This window comes from Gallus gallus, chromosome 5 (assembly GCF_016699485.2).
Source record: "Gallus gallus isolate bGalGal1 chromosome 5, bGalGal1.mat.broiler.GRCg7b, whole genome shotgun sequence".
Classification (NCBI taxonomy): domain Eukaryota; kingdom Metazoa; phylum Chordata; class Aves; order Galliformes; family Phasianidae; genus Gallus; species Gallus gallus.
In genome coordinates, this window is record NC_052536.1 from 11753696 (window position 1) to 11776678 (window position 22983).

The 22983-nt window shown below is 46.6% G+C and overlaps 2 long non-coding RNA genes across 3 annotated transcripts in view; one reads left to right on the forward strand and one right to left on the reverse strand.

The window, feature by feature from the left end:
- The window catches only part of LOC112532552, a 57199-nt gene extending 49248 nt beyond the window's left edge, over window positions 1–7951 (forward strand). For both annotated transcript variants that reach the window (XR_006939339.1, XR_006939340.1), the window contains exon 7: window positions 7840–7951. This is a non-coding gene — a long non-coding RNA (uncharacterized LOC112532552). The remainder of the gene's footprint in view (window positions 1–7839) is intronic.
- Window positions 1–22983, reverse strand: part of LOC121110975 — a 75803-nt gene that overhangs the window by 31798 nt on the left and 21022 nt on the right. Inside the window, exons 4-6 of the long non-coding RNA XR_006939337.1 lie at window positions 7816–9529; window positions 5878–6051; window positions 2400–3649 (exon numbers count right to left, since the gene is read on the reverse strand). This is a non-coding gene — a long non-coding RNA (uncharacterized LOC121110975). The remainder of the gene's footprint in view (window positions 1–2399; window positions 3650–5877; window positions 6052–7815; window positions 9530–22983) is intronic.

The following is a 22983-nucleotide window of genomic DNA, read 5'->3' on the forward strand; positions in this document are numbered from 1 at the left end:
CTAACGTAAACAACCCTAACGTAAACAACCCTCCCTAACGTAAACAACCCCCCCTAACGTAAACAACCCCCCTAACGTAAACAACCATAACGTAAACAACCCCCCCCTAATGTAAACAACTTCCCCCAACGTAAACAACCCCCCCTAACGTAAACAACCCCCCTAACGTAAACAACCCCCCTAACGTAAACAACCCCCCCTAACGTAAACAACCCTAACGTAAACAACCCTCCCTAACGTAAACAACCCCCCTAACGTAAACAACCATAAAGTAAACAACCCCCCCTAACGTAAACAACCCCCCCTAACGTAAACAACCATAACGTAAACAACCCCCCTAACGTAAACAACCCCCCTAACGTAAACAACCCCCCCTAACGTAAACAACCCCCCCTAACGTAAACAACCCCCCCTAACGTAAACAACCCCCCTAACGTAAACAACCCCCCCTAACGTAAACAACCCCCCTAACGTAAACAACCCCCCCTAACGTAAACAACCCTAACGTAAACAACCCCCCCTAACGTAAACAACCATAACGTAAACAACCCCCCCAACGTAAACAACCCCCTAACGTAAACAACCCCCCCTAACGTAAACAACCCTAACGTAAACAACCCCCCCTAACGTAAACAACCCCCCTAACGTAAACAACCCCCCTAACGTAAACAACCCCCCCTAACGTAAACAACCCCCCCTAACGTAAACAACCCCCCTAACGTAAACAACCCCCCCTAACGTAAACAACCCCCCTAACGTAAACAACCCCCCCTAACGTAAACAACCCCCCCTAACGTAAACAACCCCCCCTAACGTAAACAACCATAACGTAAACAACCATAACGTAAACAACCCCCCCTAACGTAAACAACCCCCCCTAACGTAAACAACCCCCCTAACGTAAACAACCCCCCTAACGTAAACAACCCCCCCTAACGTAAACAACCATAACGTAACCAACCCCCCCTAACGTAACCAACCCCCCCTAACGTAACCAACCCCCCCTAACGTAACCAACCCCCCTAGCGTAACCAACCCCCCTAGCGTAAACATCCAACCCTAACGTAAACAACCCCCCTAACGTAAACAACCCCCCTAACGTAACCAACCCCCCTAACGTAACCAACCCCCCTAACGTAAACATCCAACCCTAACGTAAACATCCAACCCTAACGTAAACAACCCCCCTAACGTAAACAACCCCCCTAACGTAAACAACCCCCCCTAACGTAAACAACCCCCCCTAACGTAAACAACCCCCCCTAACGTAAACCACCCCCCCTAACGTAAACCACCATAACGTAAACTATGAATATACAGATGTTACACAGTATACAGAGAAGTTAGGCTGGTAGGGTTACTGCTTTGAAACAGATAAGCAGATATAAATGTAAGGTGCTCACTGGTGTTGCAGGCTTGCAAAAACTCTATGAGAAGCAATATCCACAAAGAGCTCCTTCCTCAGTGGCAGTCAGCCCTTAACTGGGATCTGGCTCCACCCCTTCTAGTCATACAGGTGAATTGCCTTCACCTGTGCTCCCATTGCTGACTCAGAGCTTGCCTCAGGTGATCAATCAGAGGTTCAGGCTGTGATTTAACAGTTTCCATACACTCCACCCTTTCACAGCATGAACTAATGATTCAGTTAACTAAAGGGTGAACCTTTCCTAATAGAGAGATCCTATGCATTGCAATGCTAATACAATTTCCCATTGTGATGTATGTTAACACAATTTAAGGCGAGTGATGATTGGTGAAAGTTTATGTTCTTTCATGGGCCAGTGCTCGATATTACTGGAGGCATGTAGTCAGGAGGTGCAAATCCATCCTATGCTCTATCTGTTCCCTGTAAATCATCACCAGGTGTCACACGTGGTCTGGCAGCAACACGGGAACTCTTTGATGACATTTTCTTCCTTCCATGGGTCCTGGAGGCTCAAAGACTCACGGGGAGTAATACAGATGTTTCAATGGTATCAGGAGGGAAAGGTCCACCCTCCAGGGCAAGATACAGCCCCTATTTTTCACCTGGGCCAACACTTCAGCTTGTACTGGGGCGTGCCCCGGTCGCCCATACCATACCTTCTGGCCAGATGTCTGCGGTTGCATAACTATATATAGTTATACATATGTGTGCTGATCTGCCATAGGGACATGATGGGGGTCCCTTTAGCAATGAAGGTTGGAGTGTTGACCACAATATCCATAGGCTATGTACCTGTTACTGGAGGGACTACTGAGCCTCTCACCTCCAATAATCCCCCCAAAGGTGCAAGTAGGCCATGCCACTTAGGTCCTACCTCCACCTTCCAAGGCCATTTTATTCTATGGGTACCTGGATCTAGATTCTAAGGGGCAGGGAGCAGAAGAATATTTTCATTGCTAATCTGGGGTCTTACCTGTTTATCAGTGCCAGTAAATTGGATGCTAAGCCAGGAGGCCCATGTTGTTTGTAGCATTTTCAGGGCATTGGATCTGACATCTTGAGGTCTTTCATTCAAGTCCCACAGGGTTTCATAGAGTCTCTTTGTACCCCCCTGCAGGGACTGGGAATCTGTCTTCAGGGCAGCCTTGAGAATACTATTATAATGTTCAATGAGGCTTGCCCCCCTTGGATTATATGACAGGTGGAATTGCCATTCGATGTTATTTTCTTCTGCCCAGCGCTGTATCAGTGTACCAGTAAAATGGGTCTCTTGATCACTCTTGATGACTTGAGGTGTCCCATAGGCAGACATCAGTTTGGTAAGTGCCTTGATGGTACTTACTAAAAGCCTGGTTTGCTTTTGGTACTGAATAGGCCTGCAGTAGCCCACTTACAGTATCGACACACATCAGGGTATATCTGATGTAACCAATAGGTAATGTCCTCAGATGGTGAATTCTCAATCCATCGAACTCGGGCCAGTAAGCCTGCTTCATCATTTCCCGCTGATTGTAAAGGCTGGTGCCCAGTAACGTGGCAGACACGTACAGTCCTGTGTTTAACTGTATTCCATATGTCCAACCACATATCTTTGCTCCAGATTGGTCGGGTGTGGATAGTCCATTCCTGGGTGGTCCACTGTGCAATCCAGAGAGTGAGCCCCCGGTACACAGCCCAGCTATCTGTGCAGATGTTCAGGATGCCATCCCTGGGTTCCTTGGTTATAACCATCCACACAGCTTTTTTTCCCTCCTGAATGGGACTCTTCTCTGGTGGACCAACCAATGTTTCTTTTGGTGCATCACTATGACACGTCTCTCAGCCCAGGATCTTTTGAAGTTCTTCTTTCAGTGGTGATGAAGACAGACTACTCCTCTGGCTGACATAGGTGACCCATTGTGCCGTCTTAGGAAGGTGGGTCAGATCTTTTACTCACCCCTGAATCAGCAGAGTGGCCTTAACTATGATTTCAGCTGTTTTAGTCATCAGCTCTACTGCCTGTAATGCAGAGTAGGCAGCCAATAACTGTTTTTCAATCATACTCTGTCTTTCTTCTGCTCCGTGCCAGACCTGAGACCAGAATCCAATGGGGGTCCGAACAGAACTCTGACGTTGCCACAGGCCCCAGCCAAAGCCATCCTGAGTGACATGAACTTCCAATTTGGCTGGGAGGGGAGGATCGAATATATCCAATGCCTGGGCTTGTTTAACTGCCAGTTTTGCCTGTTGGAAAGCATCCTGTTCTGTTCTCCCCCAGTCCCATAGTTGCCCCTTTTTCATGAGTCTATACAATGGCCTCAGCAGCTGTGCTAAATGAGGTATAAAGGAGCACCAGTACCCCAATATACCTAAAAAGTCTTGAAGCTGCTTGGGTGTTGTAGGGACTGGGAATGCCTGAACCTTATCTATGACAGCACTGGGTAGTACTTTGGTCTTCACCTCCAGGAATTTTACAGACAGGCCCGTACCTTGCACCTTTTGAGGATGTATAGCCCATCCTCTCTGTTGTAAATAGGCAGTTAATGAATCTGCCACCTGTCCTCCTGCCTCCAGTGTGTCGGATGTCAACAGGAGATCATCAGTATAATGATATAAGTTAACAACATCAGGCTTTTCCCAATTAGCCAGGTCACATGCCACTAGATTATGACAATATGTTGGTGAGTGCACGCACCCTGTGGCAGGACCTGAAAGGTCCACTGCCTGCTTCCCCACGTAAACGCAAACTCACAGCTCTTCAGCAATTGGGATACTGAAGAACGCATTTGCTAAATCTAGGACCCAATGATATGTTTTTAATCTCCCTACTTCATGTGTCCATTAAGGAGGCAATATTGAGTACAGCCACATGAATAGGCAGTGTGACCTTATTTAATTCTCGGTAATCCACTGTCATTCTCCATATACCATCCAACTTTTGCACTGGTCATATGGGGGAATTACATGGGCTGTGTGCAGGTCTTATAATGCTCACTTTTCTAATTCCTGCACTGTTCTCGATATTTCGTCTTGCCCACCCGGGAGTCTATACTGTCTTATATTAGTAATCTGGTCCGCAAATTGGACCCCAGCCCAAACTAGATTATTAACAATTGTTTTCGGGAAACCCTTATGGGTCCCGACTGAGGAACTCATGTAGCCAGCCTCTTGGTTTTAATCACTGGCAGGACCTTGGCTTCTTCTAATGTTGTGCTTAGCCCACCACAGGCATTTTGTTTCTCCTAGGTCGGCCACAAACTGAGCAGCCTCCTGGACTACCGCTTCTGAGGCCACCAGGGGATTTAATATAGAGACCAAAATGCAATACAGATGAGAGGGTGCCTACTGTAGAATCAGGTCTCTCATCCCTGCTGAGAATTTGACCATACCAGGGCTATCAAATGAATCTTCATAAATTGCTTCCCTTATACCTAGCTCTCGGATATAATTTTGAAGGTCCTCCACAGAGGACCACATCCATGTATGTAGAGGTATATCCGATTTATTAGGCCTGACCATACGGCATGCCGCCATCAACCAATCTATTATGGAGAGGTTTTCATTGGTATATTGCACACCGGCATACAGCCTCTGCCTAAGGGCAGGATAGACAGTCATGGTGGCCAACTTGGATATTTCCAGGACATTCAACATAGCACTTTCCGCCCCAGAGTCCCACAGTCATAATAACCAAGTTGACACGCTTTCTCTAGGCCTTTGCCGAAATCATTGGACTAAATCCATCAATTCCATTGCCATGTATGGCCGGGCTGTTACATGCAAGCGAGTCTGTGCAGGGGGCCACTGATCAGGCGGCAGCCCTACCAGTACTTACTTTGTACCTGTACCTGTACTTTGTACCCTACCTGTACTTACTTTGTTTACTGAGTTATAACAGGATGGACCTCTAGCGGATCTGTCACCATCGGAGCTTCGAGATCTAATTTGGAATTTTTATGTTCCTGATCAACAAAATCTGTTGCTTCAGGAGTCTGGTGATTGTCTACTAAAGCATTGCAAACTTGACCTATTGGAAAACGCAGAACTGGTTTCTTCCCTGATAATATGCCAAGTTCTTGCTCTAACTTTTCAATGTGGTCTCTCAAAAATTGGTTTTCATTCTCTATAGTATTATTACTCATTTCGGCCTGATTTAGAGCAAGTAAGTAATAGCAAGTAATAGCAAGTAATAGCAAGTAATAGCAAGTAATAGCAAGTAATAGCAAGTAATAGCAAGTAATAGCAAGTAATAGCAAGTAATAGCAAGTAATAGCAAGTAATAGCAAGTAATAGCAAGTAATAGCAAGTAATAGCAAGTAATAGCAAGTAATAGCAAGTAATAGCAAGTAATAGCAAGTAATAGCAAGTAATAGCAAGTAATAGCAAGTAATAACAGATGGTATACAGAGAAGTTAGGCTGGTAAAATTAGTGGGTTGGAAAAGATAGTCAGATAGAAACGAAAGGTGCTCACCAGTGTTGTAGGCTCACAAAAACTCCTCAGGGAGTGATCTCCAGGAAGAGATCCTTCCTCAGTGGCAGTCAGCCCTTAAATGGGGTCTAGGAGAGGAGAAGCCTGGCTCCACACCTTCCGGTCACAAAGGAGAAAGCAATTCACCTGTGCTCCTGCAGCTGACTCAGTGCTTGCCTCAGGTGGTCAATCAGAGATTCAGGCCGTGATTCAACAGATCCCATATGAAGGTGAAGATAAATGTAAATGTAAATGTTAACAATCTAAACGTAAACTCAGTCAATGTAAGAAAAGTCAAGGTCAACAAAGTAAATGTAAACAAAGTAAACATAAACATAGTAAATGTAAACAAAATAATCTTAAAGATAAACAATAAACAAAGTAAACAGTAATAATAGGGAAAACAAACACACTATCTAGTATAAAGGAAATATATTTTTAATGTTTATTTTATTTTATACTGTTTGTGTGTTTTATTTTTTCCTCTTTAGTTTATTGTGTATGTTTATTTAATTTGTTATTTTTCTTTAATTTTTGTTAATTTTATTGTTCCTTGTTTATGCTTATTTTGCTTATTGTTTATGTTTATTTTGTTTTATGCTATATAAACAAAATAACAAAATATACAATAAACAATAAATAAAATAATAAGAGTTAGCATAAAAAATAACAAGCAAATTAAACAATAAACAAATAAGGCCAAGTGCAGGCCGCTGCACTTGGGTTGGGGCACCTCCAGGTATTTATGCAAACTGGGGGAAGATCTCCTTGAGAGCAGCCCTGTGGAGAAGGACTTGGGGGTCCTGGTAGATAGAAGCTGGACATGAGCCATCAGTGTGCGCTTGCAGCCCAGAAGGCCAACTGTTTTCTGGACTACATTAAAAAAGGGGTGGCCAGCAGGAAGAGGGAGGTGACTGTGCCCTTCTACTCAGCTCTTGTGAGGGTCCATCTGGAGTACTGTGTCCAGGCCTGGGGCCACCAGTACAGGAAGGATTTGGAGCTCTTGGAGCGGGTCCAGAGGAGAGCCACTAAGACGATCAGAGGGCTGGAGCACCAGTCCTGTGAGGAAAGGTTGAGGGAACTGGGCTTGTTTAGCTCGGAGAAGAGAAGGCTCCGGGGAGACCTCATTGAGGCGTTCCAGTACTTGAAAGGAGCATATAAACAGGAGGGGGAACTGCTGTTTACGAGGGTGGATAGTGACAGGACAAGGGGGAATGGTTTTAAACTGAGACATGGGAGGTTTAGGTTAGAGATTAGGAGGAAATTTTTCACACAAAGCGTGGTGACGCACTGGAACAGGTTGCCCAAGGAGGCTGTGGATGCCCCATCCCTGGAGGCATTCAAGGCCAGGCTGGATGTGGCTTTGGGCAGCCTGGTCTGGTGGTTGGCGACCCTGCACATAGCTGGGGGGTTGAAACTGGGTGATCATAGTGGTCCTTTTCAACCCAGGCCATTCTATGATTCCATGATTCTAAACAACAAAAATAATAAAAACAACAAAAATAAATAATAATTTTAAAAACAAAAAAGATAAAAAGAAAAATACAAAACAAACAAAATAAAAAACAATAAAAAAATTAAAAACAATATACAGTCAGAAACAAAAAAGAATAATAAATAACAATAAAAACAAAAAAGAAATAAAAAATAACAAAAAATAAAATAAAAATGAAAAGTAACCAATAAAAACAATTAAAAAAGAAAAAGATTTACTATAATGTATAATTATTAGTATTTTATAAGATATTACATATTTTTATACATACACACACAGACACACAATATAATCTCCGTATTTTTAAAGCATTTCCATAGACCACAGGCCATGCATGTATCAAGTAATCCAACACTTGCCTGTCTTGCCTGCTTTGGAAATGCCCCCAGTGTGTCCAATAAGCACAGAAGACGCTTTGACCCAACAGTCAGTGCTTCGCAGCTTACCTGATGTCTAACTCCATGTTTCAGGTGCAGCCTCTGAGCTAGGAGTTTTGCTGAAGAAATCTCTTCTGTGAGAGCACAGTAGCACTCATCATCTTCATCTGGCAGATGGTGAAGCACTAAAAGACCTCTGAAAGGCTGTACTGGAGGCAGGGAGGTTCTTGCCACCTGGTTCACCTTGCTGTATAAGTGAGGTATGAGTAACAGTAACAGCAGTGGCTTTGGCTTTGTTGTGTATTTTAAGTATGCATTATTATTGGTCACAAATTGAAAGAGGTGCTCTGTAAATTAAACAGTAGGTACTTCTAGGCTCAGAATGATGTCATGCGTATCGTTTTCTTTCACCTAAGTTAAAAATGACCAAAATACACATATTTTGGTTTAGCTGATGACATGGCATAAGGCCACATTGTGACAGTGAGGTGAGGGGACTGAAAGCACTGAGCGTGGAACAAAGAAAGACATTATGAACAAAGGACCTTGCAAATGAGTAAGCAAGCTTGGTAGCTACTTGCGCCAGATGTAAACACGCACCAGGCACCTGGTTCATACATGTGACCAAGGGGATATTGCGTGGGTATAAAAGGTTCCGAGCACCTGCAATAAAGGTCTTCATTCTGCACCAGCAACGGAGTCTGTGACTCTCCTGACAAAACTGAGTGCTTCCCAAAGATGTTGCTTTGTGTTTTCATCAACTGTTGCTGTGTTGTAGGAACCAGAGGGTCAAGAGCCAAATAGGCAGCAACTGAGGAGCCAAAGCCTCACTGAGGTTCTTGGCTCTTTTGTTTTCAGATGTTTTCAGACTTCTCCCCCTGCTAGCTAACAGATTAACATTGCTATTATAAAAATATTCACAGAGCATGAGTAAATTCTGCTTGTTATTCTTAAAAAGTATTATTTCTCTGACATAAGGAAGTGGCCACCAAGCAGCAGCAGCCTCCGCACACTGGGAGGACACTAACTGCTGTGCAGCTGGCTTCTGGGTCGCCTGCTGCGTCTAACACCGTAGTAGTTCTGGTGATGGAAGGCTCCAGCCACTACCCTTCTGGCTTTGGCAGACATGCTGCCATCATGCTGCTCTCTGAACAAGGCAACTCCAACCCAGAATCCTCTACAGCTGAGCTCCTGCTCACCAAACTCTTGACAGATGTACGTGTGCTCTTGCAGTTTGTGCCAGTTTCAACACAACCCTGGCATGTTGTACAAAAGCAGTTTTTCTTTCCAGCACCTCAGGTTTCAGGATTATGGCTGACAGTGTGGGTCACACTGCAAAAACAAGCGCTCACATGCTTGGATGAGGCATTTGCAGGGTAGGCCCTTACCCAATCCACTGAGGACTCTCAGCTCCATGTTGCTGTGTGGTACAATGGTGGGGGGTGGGGACACATGACAGAAGTCCAGCCTTCCGAAAAGCCACCAGGGATCCTGGCAGTCTCCTGTTGCAAAGCAGTCAGACTGGCTGGCACCCCAACAGGGGCTTCTTCATCCCCAGACAGCTGCAGCGAGGATATGACGACGTATTGCACCAGTCAGGAGCGAGCTGGATGAAATCTGTCAGAGCACGCCTAGAGTGCGCGGATGCCAACACCAAAGAGCCAGCTGCTCGGGGACAGTAAACACCATTTCGGCTGCTGGAGGGCAAGCAGCACAGCCAGGCAGCCACAGGAGCCAGCAGCTCTGTGCCTCAGCCTCTTCCACACGTGGTTAGGGGCGAGGGCTGCCAAGGGGACAGTGGCAGTAGGACAAAGACCAGAGGAAGACAGAACAGGGAGGTATGAAGGAAAGAAGTTAATGCATCACACAGCCCTGCACTGGCTACACACAACAGGACATACACAGCATATCTGTACCACCTCAGGGCTGTGCCACATGTGAGATACACAACATCCATAGCACAAATAACACATGCTTTACAAACTCAGTACAAATACACTGCATAGCACATTCACGCTCCCTGGCCTCTCTCCCCTTCATTAACAAGTACCAAACCCACTGCAAACTGCTGCCTCTCACTCTCAACTCCCAGCAACCGTTGTGCCTTACTGCTATAGAAGGGTGCACTCAACACCACCACCAAACCCCAAACTAGTTACAAAATGAAATCACAGGGTGAGTGCTGCCATGCGTAAAGTACAACCAACCACTGCAGATAAGGATGCAATACGCTGATTCCATTAGGCTACATTTCTTCCAAGGAGATGCTGCCTACAGATTATGCCAGATACTGCAACCAAGAATTTTACTTCTACATACACTGCACACCGCTTGAACAAGCGGCACAGCTTTTTGTATTCAACCATTTAGAACCATAATATATTTTTAGAGTGACCAAAGCAAAACCAAATTTAATCCACAGAAGCAGTCAACCGCCTTTTTAACAATAAAGAAATCACATAAAAACCTGCAATTTTGCTCTGACATTGTATCCAGCACTTATTTGACACCTTAATAATTATCACAGCGTCTTCCAGCTCATCACACCACGGTGCCATGAAATCCCAACACCTGCTAAGCTGCCACCACCATCACTTGAGGTTGTAAGCCCTTTCCGCTAGCACTCCATGGTGCGTGCACCTCAGGAGCACGTGCTTGAGCCCTGCTCTCCAGGTCCCCAGCTCATGCACAAAGCCCCTAGAGAGGGCTGAAGGTAAAACCATGATCATAGAATCATAGAATTGCTCAGGTTGGAAAAGACCTTAAAGATCATATCTCGGTTCACTGCTATTTGTTTTATTGTCTAAAGAGCTCTTCCTTTGCACGGCTACATTTCATCTGACAGGGTCTTTCTGAGAACAGTAAGTAGTCCCCTCACCCCTAGTATCACATTTTCAAGGCTCAGTTAGTGAAAATATAACTGCCAAAAGCCAGAGAAAGGCCAAAGAAAGTAACAACTTCCTCCATCTTTGTTTAATGACAGAAGTCAAGCAGCAAATCCACTTAAGTCAGTAGTTTTTACCCTGCAACATTTTTGTGATGTTCCCATTACAACTTAGACAATATTTCTGGAGCAAGATGCAAAATACCATTTGGTGGAGGCCACACCCTTGGAAAGGTTTTCTGTTCATCACCACACCTACCAAGGGCAAAAACAAGTTGTACACGTGTCTTGGGCATGGCCACGTTGGGCTGGAACAGAAGCCAGCCTGCAAGCATCCTTCCAGGAGAAGAACAGACATCAGTGAAGCCTAAGGCATACACAGCAGGTTTATTATTTAGAATAGAGATTAGACTAGAATAGTTTCATTGGAAGAGACCTTCAGAAGGTCTTTCAGTCCAACTGCCTGACCACTTCAAGGCTGACAAAAATTAAAGCACAGTGAGGGCATTTGACCACCCTCATGATAAAGAAATGTTTCTTTACGTGTGGTCTGAGCCTCCTCAGTGCAGCTTTGTGCTGCTCCTGTGCATTCAGCCCTCAGTTCCCAGGAGCACAGCCTGGCACCTCCTCTGCTCCCGCTCATCACAAAGTTGTAGGGAGCAGTAAGGTCGCCTCTCAGTCTCCTCCAACACAGGCAGCCCACGTGTGCTCAGCCTCTCCCCCCAGGACATGCACTGGGATGCTTTCAAGGACCTTCATACACTTTCTATATTGTTGAGACCAGAACTGCACACAATAGTCAAGGTAAGGCCACACAAACACTAAATACAGCAGGAGAATCAATCACCTTTTGACCAAACAGCTACGCTGTGTTCAATGCACTCCAAAAAGCAGCTTTCTCTCTTGGCTGCCAGGGCACATTTCCAGCTCATGCTGAGACTGCTGCCACCAGCAAACACTCCCAGGTCCCTTCCTGCTGAGCTGCTCTTCAGCCACTTGTCTCCCATCTGTCCTGCGTCTGGCATTATCCCACCCCAGGTACAGCACCCAGCACTCACCTTTACTGAGCTTTATGCCACCGCTGATTGTCCACTGCTCTAATCTAGATCCCTCTGCAAGGCCTCTCATGCCTCCAGAGAGGAAATAGCATGTTTATTATAGCATAGGTGTATTCTCATTTCCATCTGGCAAAGTAACCGTTGGTCCTCAGCCTCCAACTCAGAGGACGAAATGAAAGTGACCTGTTGGCCCCATTATCATGTCAGGCAGTGACATGCCTCCCCATTACATCACACACACAGAGTCAGCTTTCAGAGCTTTACATGCACCTTTCTTTCCCAGCATCAACAGAAGCTCTGCTAGTCAATCTAACAAAGCAGTGACCACTGAGCAAGCTAAGTGCAAGGCCACATTTAGTCCTGCACTTTGCACCGAAGCACTGCAGCTAGTAAAGGTTCTTGAACCTGGGAACAGCAAGGCATCGGCCTTCACTAAAAGAAAGGCTAGAAGGTTTGCTTTACCCTCCTCCTTCCCAGTGCATGGGTACATAATATGTCCTGGAGACTATGAGCATCTGAAACAAGAGATAGTCATTTGTCTTTATGGGCTGCATCAAATGGCAGATTTAAAACAGTTGGAAGTGTGCGGAGCAAGGATAGGAATGAGGAAACTTCGCTTGCTCCCTTGGTAACAAAATCTACAGCACAGCAGGAGAATGGAGCATGATAATTAGGGAATTACAGCTGTTAGTCACAGAAAATATGCTGCAGTTGCAGGTCAGGGCTCTGAGGTCATGGCACAGGAAGCAAAACTGTAATTTAGAGTTTGTGAGGAACTCCCTGCAAGCATTAGGCTCCCTGCTACTTATAGCAGCTCTACACCTGTTTTCCAGGACGGCAGTCAAACTGACAAGAACGTTAATTAGACACAAGCATCAGGGAAATGGAACTTCTCTAGAATGAGAGCTTCAGACAAGAACCACTTCCCTGAGAGTCATTAAAATAACTAAATAAATAAAAAATTGAAAGCTCATACCCAGAAGTTGAGGTTTCACCACTTCTGCATATCGCCCTCATTTTCTGCTGGCCCTGTCTAAGCGGGACAATTTTAAACGTGAACTTCTAAAGAGGGAGATGACAAAACTCAATCCCCAGAGTCTCACCCTGGGAAACAGCAGCTCCCATAAGTCGCACCCATCCAGGCTTGCTAGAGATGAGCCCAGGGGCAGCAAGCCGCCAAGTGTTCATGTCCACTGCCCAGCTTTTGCTCTTCCACTCACTGCACTTACACCTAAGGACGTGGACTTACTTGACATTGTTCCTTGGGAAGCCCACATCACACCCAGCTGCAGTCTCCTGGTGCCTCAGCTTCTTACACTTGATTCAAAGACGTGATCATTCTGGAGACACCGCAGTCTTGAAGAGGGAAGTAGTGCAAAGATTTCTTTTCGATGCTGCTTAGCAGGCAGCCCTGTGCTTTGATCTTGATTGCCTTTATAAAACAATCAGGGAACAGACTGGCACTCTCCTGTTAGGTCTCTTGCAAACTAGAAGGACCCCAGAGCAGAGGCACATCCCCTTACAGGTTGACAGACACCCACCACACAGACCAGGCACTCCCCATGCTACCTGGGAGACAGCAACAGCTCTCACCAGAAGCTCTGCTGGGCCTTCTGGGCTTCAGAGATACTCAGGGACTCTGACACATCATCACAGCCTCACAGAAGGCTGGAAAAGATTACATAATTGAGGCCTCTCAAAGCACAAGGTCAGTATTCAAGAATTCCTAATTTCTCATCCCTAAGGATGACAGAACAGAACCCTATTGGCAGTGCCTTCCATGCTGCAGGCATACCAAGGCAAGAGCTGCAACTGGAATAGCAAAGTACTGCTACTGCCCAGAAACACCGCAGCTCCGGACACGATGGAAAGAGCAGAAGTGCGAGCTGACCACCATGGTCTCTGTACCAGAGGACTGCAGTCAAACCAGGCAGGACCTCCGTTATCCTCCTGGCCTCCCCCAAGAGAGGAGCAGAGCTCTGAAGCCCATATCATGGGTAACAGCCCCAGTGAGAGCTCTGAGCATGTCCTGAGCAGCATCCCAGTGTTACATGTGAGGAATTATAAACCCCACAAACGTTACTTTAAGGGATCTTCAAAGAACAGCCACTGTCTTTAAAGCTTAAAAGGGGAAGGCCACTTGAAGGAGAGGAGCTGTTACCCAACTGCTGTTAAGAGAGTTATCTAACAGAGGAGATGGGTGACCTGAAGAGAACATTGCAGTTCATAGCAAAATTCCACTGCAATTTTTCGTAGGTGTGTCCAATTATTTCCAGTACGACTTAGCCAAGCAGCTGAAAGCAGGTTTGTAGTAAGTGAATTTAACAGTATTAGGACAAGTAAAGATTTGTTTTGTTTCCCATTAAATATCTGTAGATGTCTGCAGCCACTTTGGAGTTCTGACACCTTGCACAGCCCTTCAGATTTCTCACATGGTTCCCTGCTAAGATCCAGGACACCCGTGATGGCACTTGACGGTTCGGTTTGGGAATACAGAGCAAGTTGTGTTGCACAAAACCACTACAACTCATTTCAAAGCATGCCTCTGGTTGCTGAGTGACAAGATTCAACCCAGCTAACATGTTGCTGATAGAGTTACGGAGCTGATGTTACCACCCACCCTCCTCCAAAGCCCTGCTGCAGGTTCAGTGGCAACTCATGCCACCAAGACAGCCCCAGCTCCTTTGCAAAGCCAGAAGGCAAATCCGCACTTGGCTGCTTGCACCCGGGTGGAACCAGCAGGCACTGGGCGGCTGTGTGTGATGGAAATGGGAAGAGACGTGGCTCCAACCCCTCGGGCTGTCCCAGAGCATCCTGTCGCCCAGCATAAGGATCACAGAACAAAGAGCTGTCTTACCTGAGCTGGGCAGGAAAATGGGTTGTCAAGCACCAATGTTAATTTAACAAGCACTTGCTGGAGCAGAAGTCAGTAGTACAGAGGTAGGCCAGGTAGTTCCTGTATTAGCACCCAGTTTCAACAAGAAAGAGCGTGCAAGACCAGAGAAATGTGCCAGATGTGCTGCACCATTATCAAGCCGGAGTTCTGCTAGGGAATGTTTGTACTGCTTTGTTCAAGGCAGAGTTTCAACCACTGAAAGAGGCACTAAGACCACATTATTTCATGGCAGAAGGACTATTCTTCAAAGTAGCATCTCTTGCCAGTTACAAAACTATCAAAATACTGATCCTGTGCTGCAGAATACTCCCAATAATGGAGTTAAAGGTTACAGTATTTGATATGGTAGTCTATGACACTTTATCAGAAAAAGGTGATAGCTAGAGCCAAAATTGGTAATGCTATCTTGACTAGACAAAAACACGCTAAAGGTCTAAGAAATCCTACTATTGCCAGTGGAGCATGGCTCCACCTCTCCTAGACCCCACTTAAGGGCTGACTGCCACTGGGGAAGGATCTCTTTCTGGAGATCCCTCCTCTGTGGAGTCTTCCATCGTGAGCCTGAATCTTCAAATACGGGTAAGCATTCCTTCTCTGTTTGTTTCTTTCCATTTCTCCACGTTATTCTTTCCAACTGTAACATCTGGCCAGAGAGGTCATGGAGTCTCCTACTCCAGAGATGCTCAAAACCTGTCTGGTGTCCTGTGCAACCTACTTAGGGAACCTGTAGGGAAACTACATCAGCAGCAGGTTGGACTAAAGGATCTCCTGAGGTCCCTTCCAACCCCTACTGTTCTGTGACTCTGAAAACTGGGGGGGGTTGGGCAGGAGGCAGCCGCTGCTTGGGGACAGGTTGGGCATCAGTCAGCAAGCAAATTGCTTTGTGTTTCATTTGTTTTGTGTATATATAATAATTATTATCATTACTGTTACCTCTCTCTTCCTTTTCTGTCCTAGTAGCGGTTTTATCTAAACCTATGATTTGTACTACCTTCCCTTCCCCCCCTTCAATTCTCTCCCTCATCCGCTGAAAGACGAGAATGGGAGGGAATGAGCAAAGGGCTATGTGGTGTTCAGCTGCTGCTGGGTTAAACTACAACACTACCGCTTACTTATTTCCACATTTCTGCCAGTGAGGGTGAAACAAGGGGACGGGAGGGCTGCTCACTTGGTGGCTTATTCACTGCCTGCTTCCATGCTGCAGTGACATCCTAAACAGTACGAAAGCTTTAGTAGGCTTTTTGGAAGTTGCAAGAGACCTCACAACACCCCCGTGCAACTAAGAAAAGGATACTGGCTCATGCCACCCACCACTGAAACAGACACCTCTGCACTGGAACGAAGCAGCTGTATGACACCATGCAGCAATACTTCACAGCATTTTAGGGTAGACAGCAATTAACCTTTGGCTGAATCTCTTTTGCCCCAAGCCACAAAAAAGTGTTTGTTCTGTTTTCTTCTCTGCCCCACCTCCACAGTCTCACAGCTCTGGTGTTCTCATTAGCTGGCTGCCCAGATTGTGTTCCGGATCCTGGTACTGGGAATAACAGTCCTCAAATGAATGGGCTGTTTATTCAGATACTAGTTTTGGTTCTCTGTGACTGACCCAGAGTAGAGGCAGCCGATTCCGATGAAGTTAAAGGGAAGCTGCACAGCACTGTGCATGTTTTCTAAGAGTCGAAACACTGAAGCCAAGATCCAAGTCTTCAAGTTGAAGGAGTTAGGGCAACACCTTCTCCTCACAAGCCTGAAATGAGCCACTACTTCTGTTCAAAGAATGCATCTGTTCATGACAATGAAAACTGAGCAATTAAAACTCCCACAAAAGCCTCATCCCCAGGCCCTCACCCAGAGCACAGTTTCCCAGGATTCAGGTCTGTCAGGTACAACTTGAAAGCCCAGAAATTCCAGAGCCAGATGTCCCTTAGGTTTTGAAGTTCGAATGAGCATCTTGTCCAGCAAAGGCAAAGGTCGAGTGCCTTTGAGAAAGTGAGGAAGCAGGGAAGCAATAAGTCCAAATAGGTCTGACCCACTAGGTGGGCTTCCTTCCTGTTCAGCCTAGTATCTCCAGCTTCACCTGGCCCACAGCCAGGGGTAATCATGAGCTCATCTCATGTTAAGACTGCCACCTAAGACAGGCCTGGCAAGTCCTGCCATGAAAGACCAGCACCTCCATCGCTGTAGCTCACTCTGGTCAACTAAGCTCACAGACAATCCCCATGCTGCACCACAGCAGCCATCTACATGCCCAGTCCTTCCCACAGCTCTACATTCTTGCACAGACAGGGACTGTGTTGTCCTAAAAGCAGCACATAAAGCTCCACAGTTTTCACCAAGTAATGACTTGCACGCCATGAAATCCAACTGGTTACCAGTCAGCATCACGGAGTGGCATTAAGTGGCCTTAAAGGGTCACTTCACACAAAGAAAAGATGATGTAAGTACTACTTCAAGTGATGCGTTAATGAGAACGCACTTGGACACTCTCACTTTGGTGCAGGTTGCTCTTTGTGTTGGGCCTCACAGGAGCAATGCAGGCAAGAAGTCACAAGTACACGGGACCGGATGGGCTCCACCCTTGGGTGCTGAGGGAGCTGGTAGGGGTGATTGCCAAGCTGCTCTCTGCCATCTACCAGCACTCCCAGTTATCTGAAGACATCCCAGATGACTCCCATCTACAAGAAGGGCAGTAAGGAGGATCTGGGGAACTACAGACTGTCAGCCTGACCTCGGTACCAGGGAAGGTTATAGAGCAAATCACCTTGGGTGAGATCACATGGCACATGCGTGGCATCCAGGGGATCAGGCCCAGCCAGCACAGGCTCATGAAAGGCAGATCGTGCTCGACCAACCTCATCTCCTTCTAGGTCTGGGTGACCAGACTGGTAGACGAGGGAAAGGCTATTGATGTAGTCTACCTAGACTTCAGCAAAGCCTTTGACACAGTCTTTCACAGTATTCTCCTGGGGAAACTGGCTGCCCATGGCCTGGACAAGTATACCCTTCTTTGGGTAAGGAACTGGCTAGAGGGCCATGCCCAGCAGGTAGTGGTTAATGGAGTTAAATCCAGCTGGCGACCTGCTACAAGTGGCGTCCCCCAGGGGTCGGTACTGGGGCCCATCTTGTTTAATATCTTTATTGATGACCTAGATGAAGGGATTGAGTGTACCCTCAGTAAGCTTGCAGATAACACCAAATTGGGAGGTAGTGTAGATCTGCCTGAGGGTAGCGAGGCCCTTCAGAGGGATCTAGATAAGCTGGATTGCTAGGCTGAGGTGAACAGAATGAGGTTCAACAAGGCCAAGTGCTGGGTCCTGCACTTTGGCCAGCATAACCCCATGCAGCGCTACAGGCTTGGGGCTGAGTGGCTGGATGACTGTGAAGAGGAAAGGGAGTGGAGGTGTTGGTTGATGCTCAGCTGAACATGAGCTGATAGTGTGCCCAGGTGGCCAAGAGGACCCGGGCCATCCTGGCCTGCATTAGAAACAGTGTGGCCAGCAGAAGCAGGAAGCTAATCATCCCCCTGTACTCAGTGCTAGTGAGGCTGCACCACAAGTATTCTGTTCGGTTTTGGGCCCCTCGCTACAAGAAAGAGATTGAGGCCCTGGAACATGTCCAGAGAAGGGCAACAAAGCTGGTGAGGGGTCTGGAGCACAGGTCTTATGAGGAGCAGCTGAAGGAGCTGGGATTGTTTACTCTGAAGAGAAGAGGAGGCTCAAAGGAGACCTCATTGCACTCTACAACTTCCTGAAGGGAGGCTGTAATGAGGAGGGGTTTGGCTTCTTCTCCCAGGCAATAAACAGGACCTGAGGAAATGGCCAGAAGTTGTACCAGAGAAGGTTTAAATTAGACATAAGGTATAACTTTTTCTCTCAGAGTGGTCAGGCATTGGAATGGCCTGCCAAGGGAGGTGGTGGAGTTGCCATCCCTGGCAGTGTTCAAGAGGCATCTGGATGAAGAGCTATGAGATATGATTTAGTGGCTTGTGGTAGCAATGGTAATGGGAAGATGGTTGGACTGGATGATCTTGTAGGTCCTTTCCAACCCTGTGATTCTATCAAGAGCCCAGGCAGGACAGTGTGCTGCTGAGGGGCTTGTGGGAGGAGGCACCAGAATGCATTCCAGGAGGCTGAGCACCCAGGATCATGTTCACAGTTTAGGAAACAGTTTCACTACAGCCCCCACAAACTGACCTTGGCAGAACACAGTTTGCACATTACAGCCATGTTTCTGCTGTGAGTAATGCCGAACCCTCAGTTAACACCGCGTTGTTGGTGGAACAAACATCTCGTTATCAAGTGCATAAGGCATGGGAGGGCAGAGGGGATGAATCAAACCATGTTAGTATTATGATATTGATGAAAATGTATGAAGTTCAGAGTGACATGACCCTTCTGCCCATGGAATTCCATCATTTCGTGCATCTTCTATTTCTGCCACCTTTCCCAATAAGCCAGAAGCAAAGCTCACATTTCTCAGGCTGAAATAATGCACACAGGACAGTTTGGTAGGAAGCATCTTCATCAGAGCAATCTGTACAAACCCCATGGTTGCCCACAGTTCAGATAACGGGGAAAGGGGAGGCAGCACTATACTCAGAGACAGTATGTGTTGCTTTACACTATGTCACTTCCTACTTTGCCAAACCTATTGCATACACTCAGAGCTAACCCCACTGGGCTCCACAGCAGAGGCAGGAGACTCACTGAGAGCAGAGCAGGCATCTATAACCAGCTACTACCCGCAGGGAAAGGAATAGCACACCCGGACAGCCAACATGGGAAACACTGCTCACACCCATCCTAACAGGCAGCTCAGGCAGAAATTAGAGAGCCATGTTTAATGATCTGTAGCTAAATAAATGGCATTTGTTTATTATTCAATCTCACCTCCTAACTCAACCAGTTACAGACTACAGAACATGGGGAGGAAAAGTTAAGAGTCATCACCGTGTCCTGGGAATGCACCAGGATTACAAATTTCCACCCCTTGGGAAGGCAGCAGCTTTAGCAAGGAACCTGAGCTGACCACATTAAAATCAGGTCGGGTGCCTCACCTCCATCACGGCCATGCTGTAGCCAGCTCAGATGCTCCAGACACAGGGTTTCAGGAAGAACTAAGATTTGGCCGCGTAAGCCATGACTTGGTGGGTGGAGGCAGAGAAGTACCTCCAGGCTGATAAGGAGCTGAAGTTCAGTTGAGGTGCCTGCTTTGCTAATAAATGCCTATTTTGAGGATATGTATTATCTTTGTCTGGTTTACAACTGCTTTTTAAAAGCCTGAATCTAGAGCCAGTGACAAGATTGCTATGCCACTGCAAGAGATTAACATTCAAGTCACAGCACATCTTGGGCCATAGAACATGTTGGGCTGTTCGCTGCACACAGAAGGAGAAACAACGCACTAAGCAGAATGGTATCCAAATTCATACAGCTCCCGGCTTCACACATTCTCACAGAATCAGAACATCACATGGATTAAAGGGGAATGAATACATTCACCATATCTTTGCCTGCATTAATGCCATGCTTATTAGTACTAATGGTATTCATAGGCAACCCTTGTCTCCTGTCTTTTCCATAGGGTAGTACTCTGAGCTGTATTATGATTTATTCCATAGGCAAATGCTTCCATAGGAGTAGTGCAAACTTGTCCCTTTGAAAACCCACTGAGAGGGGCAGTTCCAGAGACAGGCATGCAGCATTACTGCTGTTTGAAGAGGAGGGAAGCAAAGCAAGAAGACATGCATTCAGTCCAATGCTATTTGACAAGGCTTGAAACAAGAGAATAGGTATAAACTCATTAACTCAGAACTTTCATATAAGGCACTCTGACGGGTGCCCGGAAGACCTCCCAAACGCCCCTTCCTTCTTGCCTGCCCCAAGAGGGGCAGCTGCAGGCACAAGGCAAGAGTGCGGAAAGAAACTCTTAGCCCTCCAGACAGTACCGTCTCCGGAGCTGATGTTATGGCCAAACAGAGCAGCCCATATAGCAGCCTCTTCCCATCTGTCATCGTTCCTGCTTGATTGTGCTGGGCTTAGCTCAGCCCGCAGCACGCTCCTTTCGCAGCACATGGCAGCAGGCAGGCTGGCACGCTGCCCACCCCCAGCACCACACAGGCAGGATGGCGCCGCCCGTACTTAAACCAATAGTTACTGTTTTACATCATCGAGGGCCCGCAGATTATGTTCTAAATCCATGAAGTAACAGCGGATCAGCATGCAGTTTGCTAATGCCACGCTAAGAAATAATGCATGGGGGGGAAGGGATTAGTGCACAGCACATAGGCCTGTATTTGGCATTAGCTGTAGAACAGCGTATAGCATGCAGCAGCCTGCATGTCCCAGGCTCCACAGGGCAGCCAACAGCACTCCAACAAGTCCACGTGGAGAAAGGCTGCACAAGCACGATGCTGTTGTGCTGTTCCTGCTCTGCCCTCTCCAAAGTCCTCAAAGAAAATTTTCTTAAGGAAGAACCACTTGGATGCTGCCTACCAGTAGGGACATTCCAGCAGAGAGAATGCAAGTTCAAAACCCAGGAAACAAGCCTGCTTCATGTGCATGATGAAACACAATGGCAGATGGTGAAGGCTCCAGGGAGACCTCACTGTGGCCTTCCAGTGCTTGATGGGAGCATATAAAAAGGAGAGGGAACTGCTGTTTATGAGGGCAGACAGTGATAGGACAAAGGGGAATGATTTTAAACTGAGACAGGGGAGGTTTAGGTTAGATATTAGGAGGAAGTTTTTCCACATAGAGGGTGGTACCACACTGGAACAGGTTGCCCAAGGAGGCTGTGGATGCGCCATCCCTGGAGGCATTCAAGGCCAGGCTGGATGTGGCTCTGGGCAGCCTGGTGTGGTGGTTGGTGACCGTGCACATAGCAGGGGGGTTGAAACTAGATGGTCATTGTGGTCCTTTTCAAGCCAGGCCATTCTATGATTCTATGGTGAATGCTACCCTCAGGTTAATGTGTACCATTGACGCTTCTTGTAGACTCATGTTCATGCCTACTGAGTGCCTATAGGTTTGTTTTCTGACACTGCTTATGGCCCAAGCCAATATCATGGCACTGAAGTGATAAAGACAGTAAAAAAATTCTAATAATCCTAATAAATTTGGTGTTTGTTAATAGGAGACAGTTGCCACAAGATATCTTGCATCATCTTCCCAGTTACATTTGCTTGTTCAGTGATCGGCACCGCTCCAAAATTAATTTCACAGAAATAGAGAGAAGTCCCACTTGGTGGCCCCAGTGTCACTGAGGAGGGGGGCAGTGAGTAACATTTCCCAAACAGGGGTTTGATAACAGAAGTCTGTCTGGGACAGCGAGATCTGCTGACCTCAAGGTCAAATTCAATCCTAAGCACTCCAGTTAAATGAGCCACTGTGGACGTATGCAACAGCTCCTCAGCAGTTACTTCAATGTATGACGAGCAGCAGCAAGACACGGCCACGAACACCAAGATCAAGTGGGAGAGCAGACTGCTCCCCTGGCAGCAGACACCGACAATAAAACAGGTTTTCATTGCAATACTAAAACTCACAGAACTCACCTCAACCCAAGCGCTGTGGGGCTGCAGCCCTCTCTGGCTCTGCAAGAGCTTCCCCACACCTTTGGGACTTCTCCCCTTTAGCAAGGACTGACTGCTTGAGTCACCCATCCATGCCTTTGTTGCTTATTTACAGCGCAGCAACAAAACATTTTTGAAGACACCTTTATCACAGTTAGCACCACCACCCCACACACTGCCATTGCACTCTTTGCACTTTGCTAATGGCATTCTTGTATTACTTCTCCTTAAGTGTTTCCAAGCGTAGCTGGACACAAAGTGCATCTAAATCAGTTGTGTGCTGGAGATACACTCCTGCCCTACTATCACAACATTTTCCTCTAATATTTGGTAGGGAGATAGGCGCTGCTTTGCAGCATGATCCATTTCAACTGTGTTCCAGTGAGGCGGGTAATCCTACACTACTCAGTTTTATAAGAATCCAGACAATCTGAATTAATAGCATTAGCACAGCACTTGCCATAAACATGGAACAGTTGCTTTATTGCACTTGTCAAATGCATTCCTCTCTTTGGTCACAGCTATGGTCAAACCAAGAATTTAACAAAAAATTAACAAGTAATTCGCAATAAAAAGGAATTCAGAAAGTCACAAAAATAGGGAGCTACGGAAAACATCAAATTCCTGTGCTTTCCAACCAGTTTTCACTCTTACTTCAGCATGTTTCTGACCAGCTCCATCCCCTGCCCAACACCACTCCACACTTTTGTTTGGAGGACACTACTTAAAGGGAGCTTATAAAGAGGAGGGAGATAAGACAAGAGGGAGTGTCTTTAAACTAAAAGAGGGGAGGAATTAGGTGAGAAGTCAGACAGAAACTCTGCTC